This window comes from Leptopilina heterotoma, unplaced genomic scaffold (genome assembly GCF_015476425.1).
Source record: "Leptopilina heterotoma isolate Lh14 unplaced genomic scaffold, ASM1547642v1 Lhet_222, whole genome shotgun sequence".
Classification (NCBI taxonomy): domain Eukaryota; kingdom Metazoa; phylum Arthropoda; class Insecta; order Hymenoptera; family Figitidae; genus Leptopilina; species Leptopilina heterotoma.
The window spans coordinates 378,107-384,953 of record NW_025110940.1 but is presented as its reverse complement, the minus strand read 5'-3'; the positions used below and the strand labels follow the sequence as shown (position 1 = coordinate 384,953).

General features: G+C 22.2%; 1 long non-coding RNA gene across 1 annotated transcript; it reads right to left on the bottom strand.

The window, feature by feature from the left end:
* Nucleotides 1-3,516: 3,516 nt before the first annotated feature.
* Nucleotides 3,517-4,335, bottom strand: LOC122502213. Its single transcript, XR_006301619.1, has 2 exons — nucleotides 4,156-4,335; nucleotides 3,517-4,077 (listed from the first exon to the last, which is right to left on the bottom strand). It is a non-coding gene; the product is annotated as an uncharacterized LOC122502213 (long non-coding RNA).
* Between the last annotated feature and the right edge of the window lie 2,512 nt (nucleotides 4,336-6,847).

The following is a 6,847-nucleotide window of genomic DNA, read 5'->3' as shown; positions in this document are numbered from 1 at the left end:
ACTACATTTCATTGGTTAACATTTTTGCGCACGCGTTCTGTTACAAATAAGTGGGGGTATTATCTGAAAGCTCGCATAGCAGATGAGATCATCACTCAATAATAGAATCAATATAAGATGTATATAAAAAAGATTATTTAAATTAAAAAATTAATTAATTTAATTAATTAATTAATTTTTTTAAAAATTATTTTGCTTTTGCACCTCAAATTTTTTTTAAACATTCAGACTGACGACTTATTTGATACTGAATTTGCGGTTCCAATTTCTGTCCCTTATATACTGAGAAATGTCCATGAAACAACGTATATCATATATAGGGTAGTAAAGAGATGACTCATCTCATTAGTTTTATAGTTCCTCGAATTTGCTTGTTTACGCAGGAATGGTATTTGGTCACATACGTGGCACGTGAAATTATATAATGAAAATTCTTCAGAAATTTGATATTTGATTATTTATTTATATTTTTCAAAAATTTAATCATTTTAAAAAGATTTTAATTTTTTTGAAGCTAAAAGTCGATCCTAAGGCGAGTTTTTTAACCTTCGGATTTTAACGTTTGGAAAAAATAATTTTTTTTGCTGAATTCTATGAACTTTTGTCGGCTAACTCGGGAGACAATTACAATGTTTTATCTAAAAGAAAGGAGAAAATTGATAGGACTAAATTCTATTTATCTAACTTTAATATTAATAAATGGTATATATACACGGAATAGATCCTATAATTATAATGATATGCGTATTGACGATCCACTAAATGGATTTTGTCATTCTAGGAAATACGAGGTAGAAAGAAACTAATTATAGTAAAAGGTTATAAAATTACTTTTTTTATTTATCAATAACGTTCGTTTCACTTTATTTTAACCCTTTCACGCCCATATGGGACGTCTCACCTACAAAAATCTCAATATTTTGGAAGAAAATTAATATTTTTGAGTCAAATTTAGTGCATTTTCTTCAGGAAGAAGAGGGCTTTAAAAATGTGTAACCTAGATCATGTTAAAAAATTCCTATTGTTTTAAAAAATACATAAATTATTGTTAAAAAATTACGAAATTTTTTAACATTTTAAAATTGTCACTCGGGGATTTTTGGGGTCGCTGGTTACTAATATGACATCAGTTTCCAAAAATTCAAAATGGATCCAATATGGCGGACGATTTTTTAAAAATTGTTTAGTTTTACCTGAAACTTGTCACTCGGGGGGTTTTTTTTTAGGATCGCTGATGACGAATCTGATGTTAGTTTTTTAAAATTTTACAAAAACCAACAGTTATAAATTTATATTTCTTAGAAGAAAAAATTTAAGTAGGTCGGGACATATGAAAAACAAAAAAAAATTGTAGAATTTTGAAAAAAAGTGTGGGTAAAGACTTCCAAAAACAGTTTTTTTTTGGTACTCTCTAATTTTTAAAAATTTCTGACATGATAGACAATTTGGATATACGCACATAAAGAATTGGTTCCAATGCGCAGGTTTCTCGTAGGCCTCGCCCCTGTTAGGATGAGATTATAATTATTCCAGTTGAGTGGGGAAATTCAAGATGGATTCTTACTGGTGCGGTGAATAAACATTGTACACAAAGTGTATGAAACAAAAATCTAATTTTTTAAATATCTTCGCTTTAATGAAATTTCCAAACTTAAGTTTATTAGGATTTTATTTTCTATTTTTTAAGAACTATTTAAATGCAATGATAAAATTTATAAATAACAGACCTCGGATATTATGACTTTTTCGATTTTTTTCGACTATTTTTAAAAAATGCGACGTTTTTCGACTTATTTTCGAAAATTACGACTTTTTCGACTTTATTTTTTTTTCAATAATTTTTCTAATTAAATTTTCAAAATTTACAATTAAAAAGAATTTCAATAATTGAAATTTTGCAAAATTTAATTGAAAATAATTGATTTTTTTCAAAGTGTTTTATAAAATTTTTTGGAGATCAACTTTTGAAGAATTTTAATTGCAAATTTTGAAAATAATTGATTTCTCAAAAATTGTAATGAAAAATCTTCAAGTGTAAATATTTAAAAATGGTAATTAAAAAAAAATTAGCTTCTAAAAATTATATTAAAATATTTTTGAAAAAAATTATACTTTGAATTTTTTAATTCTAATTTTTTAAAACTCAATTATTTTCAATATTTTCAAAAACAAACTAGAAATTCTAATACATATACAAAAAATAGCATTAGAATTTTTTACAATTATTTTTAACATTTTAACAACATAACAATCATGTTGAAAATTTTTAATCAAAATTCTCTTCAAAAAAATTTTTTTTGTAAATCATTCAAAAATTTTTCTAAGAAATTCAATTCTTTTCGAAAAAATTAAATTACAATATTAAAAAAAATTTTTGTTGTAATTTTTTTATCTTAACTTTTTAAGATTCAATTAACTTCGAACAAAGTAAATTAAAATTTTAAAAAATTTCCTTTTTTAGATTTGTTAAAATTTTAGAGAAATCACGTTTATTATATTAATAATTAAAATTCTTCAAAAATTCAATTATTTTTTTAATAAAATTTACCAAATTTCAATTGTTTGGAAATTTTTCTATCATATAATAATTGAAAAACTGTTATCTTTGATAAATTATGTTTAAAATATTTTTAAAAAAATTAATTTTAAGAAGTTCTGTATTATAATTTTTTGAAAATTAATTAATAACTTAAAAAACATGGACAGTTACAATTATTATAAAAAACTGAATTTTTGTATTTAAATAATTGAATAATATAATTAATATAATTTTAAGAGAATTATACAGTCGTAATTTTTAGAAGTTATTAAACTTCAGAAGGTTTTATAAATAGAAATTTTTTAAATTTTATTTGCGTATAAAAACAAGCAAGAAGTATTTAAATATTTATTTAACGAAATTATTCAAGTTTTGAATAATAATAATAATAATAATAATAATAATAATAATAAGATAAGACCTATTTGATCTTCTAGTTAATTATAGTTTTCGTAGAATATTGCACGGTTAAGATTAAAATAACTCTCTCATGAAAAATATACCGAAAATATTGGTAAAAATTTCTTAGATAAGAATCTAATAAACAGTGATTTATGATATATCAAATTAAACATAAAAATAATAGCTCAGATGAAAATAATAATTCCAAGAATTAAATACCTATAAAACTTGCAAGAAGTCTTCAGATAAATCTTATTAGTCAAAACAATAAAAATAAATTAATTAGATAAAAATGACCGGAAGCAATAAATTTTAAGTCAAAGACAAATATAAACGCGTTGCAAAAATTCTTTAGATAAATCGTATAGGCAAAACAATGAAAATAAATTTTTAAAAAATGACCGAAATCAATTCAATGATTTTTAATATATCGATACTATTTTAATAAAATTTTCCAAAAAGTTTTGGAGTGGGCCGACGCGTTTAATATTTTTTTCTATAAATATAGTTTATGTAACGAATCTAAATTTATTTCGTATTTTATTTTGTTAGAAACTGAACAAAATTTTAAAAAATATGTATAAATTTTACATTTATTTGCGAGTATTAAAAAATATGTCAATATCAATTGTTATAACAATTCGTAAAATTTTAATTATACTCTCCATCCAATGAATTAATCGACTATATATTTCGAAATCACACTATACACATACACATTCTTACACATAGATACAAATATTTATAAAAAAAAAAAAATTATACTGCGATATGTTTAATAATAAAGATTCAAAATATTGTGATCAGAGAGAACATTAGTTAATCGGTTGCGTGACTCACCGTCGTCATACAATGTTCGTCGTAAGTTACCACGTTTTTTTTGTTGTATATTATTCTTGGTGCCGGCGCTGTCCAGAGACCTCAAGGCCGTATGTCAGAAAGTATCCGGATCACTCCAAATTGTCAATTTAATCTCTTCAGATTTTGAGTTGTTAATTAATTGAAATCCTTTTTGTGTATAGGCCTAATCCACAACGGATGCAGGTCGGTCTCGGGAAAATATATTGAAAGCGCGAATCGCCAAAAGTGTGCGTCGAGCAATTCTCTATGTGCAGAAACTAATTATGTACCAACCGCTATAATAATTCAATTAATAACACATTAAAAAAATGAAAATTCTTTTTTACAAATTCTTTGAAAAATATTATATTTACCCCAATCGGGCGTAGAGCAAAATTTGACGTCGACTCACAACAAGCGATTGCAAGCGATCAACACGCTTGCAATTTTCTCCAACTTACGGAGCCAAGGTCTCTCTGATCACTAACTTTACGAAAAATTTTTTTTCGCTGTTATGTCTCCGCACCACAATTCGCCCCACTCTCTCCCCTTACTCTCATACCTCACTCTCATACCTCACACATCATTCATACGTGATACCTTTCTACAAGTTTAAGCTTTTGCCTACTATCTCGGGATACAATTATAATAATTTCTCCCCCAGAAAAAAATAATGAAAAGGAAGAGTGGGTTTTGAAGAATAAGGAGAAAATCTTTTTTATCCAACTTAAAATTGACAATTAAAATTCGGAAAAAGGTCGCACAAATTATTATTTAAGGAATTTCGGTCCAACTATTAATGGACTTTGAAATTCTAGAGGATAATTGGATAGCGTAGAGAAAAGAAAATAATAAAATTATAAACTTATACGTTATATTTGGTTAAATTTTTTTGTAGAACTCTCTTTTAATCTTACAGGGTTACCACAGGTCAGGAAAAAGTCAGGGAAAGTAAAATTGGTCAGAGAAATCAGGGAAAAGTTAGGGATTTTTAGTAAAAGTACTGGAAAAATAAATTGAATTTTTGAAAATTCATGAGAAAACTCTGAATTTTGATGTTTTTTTGTTTGCCTCGTAAACTATGAAATTACCACAAATTTTAATACAAAACCTTTAATTTTTTCTATTTCTGACAATAATTTCTTCATTAATAATATTAATAATATTAATAATATTAACAATAATAATAATAATTAATAATAATAATAATTATTATTAATATTAATAATATTAATAATTTCATAATTACTTCATTTTTCAAAAAGTATCATAAAATTATGACTTATAAATTATTTAATGAATAACTTTTACAATTTTCATACATACTAGATTGATAGAAGAATTTTAGTTAAAAATATTTTAAAAAATTAAATTTTCGAAAAGTTACAAATCATTCCAGAAATTCCAATTATTTTCAAAAATTATAAAAATTCTTCGCAGAATTTCAATTATGTTCAAAAATTGAAAAAAAAATTCTCGTCAAAATTTCAAATATCTTTATAATTATAATAAAATTCTTCATCGAAATTCAATTATTTTTATAACTTTTAATAAAATTCTTGGCAAAATTTCACAGGAATTCAATTACTTACAAAATTTTTAATAAATTTCTTCGAAAAAATTCAATTATTTTCATAAGCAATAAAATTTTCACGCAGGAATTCAATTATTTAAAATACAAAATTTCATAAAATTTTTCGAAAAATATCAATTATTTAAAAAGATTTTTAAAAAATTCATCGCAAGAATTCAATTATTTAAAAAAAAATTGAACAAACTTCTTTTCAAGAATTCAATTATTTTTATAAATAATAAAATTCTTCACTAAAATTCAACAATTTTTATAAACTTGAATAAAATTCTAGAAAGAATAAAATTATTTTCAAAATTAATAAAATTCTTCGCAGAAATTAAATTATGTTTAAAATTTTTTTTAAAATTTCAATATCTTTATAATTATAATAAAATTCTTCATCAAAATTCAATTATTTTTATAACTTTTCATAAAATTCTTGGCAAAATTTCACAGAAATTCAATTATTTACAAAATTTTTAATAAATTTCTTCGAAATAATTCAATTATTTTCATAAATAATGAATTTTTCATAGAAATTCAATTATTTAAAATAAAAAGTTTCATAAAATTTTTAAAAAAGATTTTTATAAAATTCGTCGCAAGAATTGAATTATTTAAAAAAAAGTTGAACAAACTTCTTTTCAAGAATTCAATTATTTTTATAAATAATAAAATTCTTCACCGAAATTCAATAATTTTTATAAACTTGAATAAAATTCTAGAAAGAATAAAATTATTTTCAAAAGTAATAAAATTCTCAGCAGAAATGAAACTATGTTTAAAAATTAAAAAAAAAAAATTTGTCAAAATTTCAAATATCTTTATAAACAATAAAATTCTTCATCAAAATTCAATTATTTTTATAACTTTTAATAAAATTCTTGGCAACATTTCACAGGAATTCAATTATTTACAAAATTTTTAATAAATTTCTTCGAAAAAATTCAATTATTTTCATAATACATTTTTCATATAGGAATTCAATTATTAAAAATAAAAAATTTCATAAAATTTTTAAAAAAGATTTTTATAAAATTCGTCACAAGAATTCAATTATTTAAAAAAATTTAACACAATTCTTTTTAAGAATTCAATTATTTTTATAAATAATATAATTGTTCGCAGAAATTCAATTATATGATAAAGAAAAAAATTCTTGTCAAAATTTCAAGTATTTTTAAAAAATAATAAAATTTTTTTTCGAAATCCAATTATTTTAGAAAAATTTTTAAAAATTGTTGGGATAATTTTAATTCATTTCATGAATAATAAAATTCATCGCAGGATTTTAATTATTTTTGATACAATATTTTAATCGAATTTCTCGAAAAATGAAATTATTCTTAAAAATTTTATTAAAATTTGTTTTGACAAATTTTAATAAAACATTCAATTATTTAATAAATTATTGATTTTTTAATTTCAATAATTGAATTCTTCAAGAATTTTCTAATAAAAATTGATTTAAAAATGAATTACCGAATAATCGA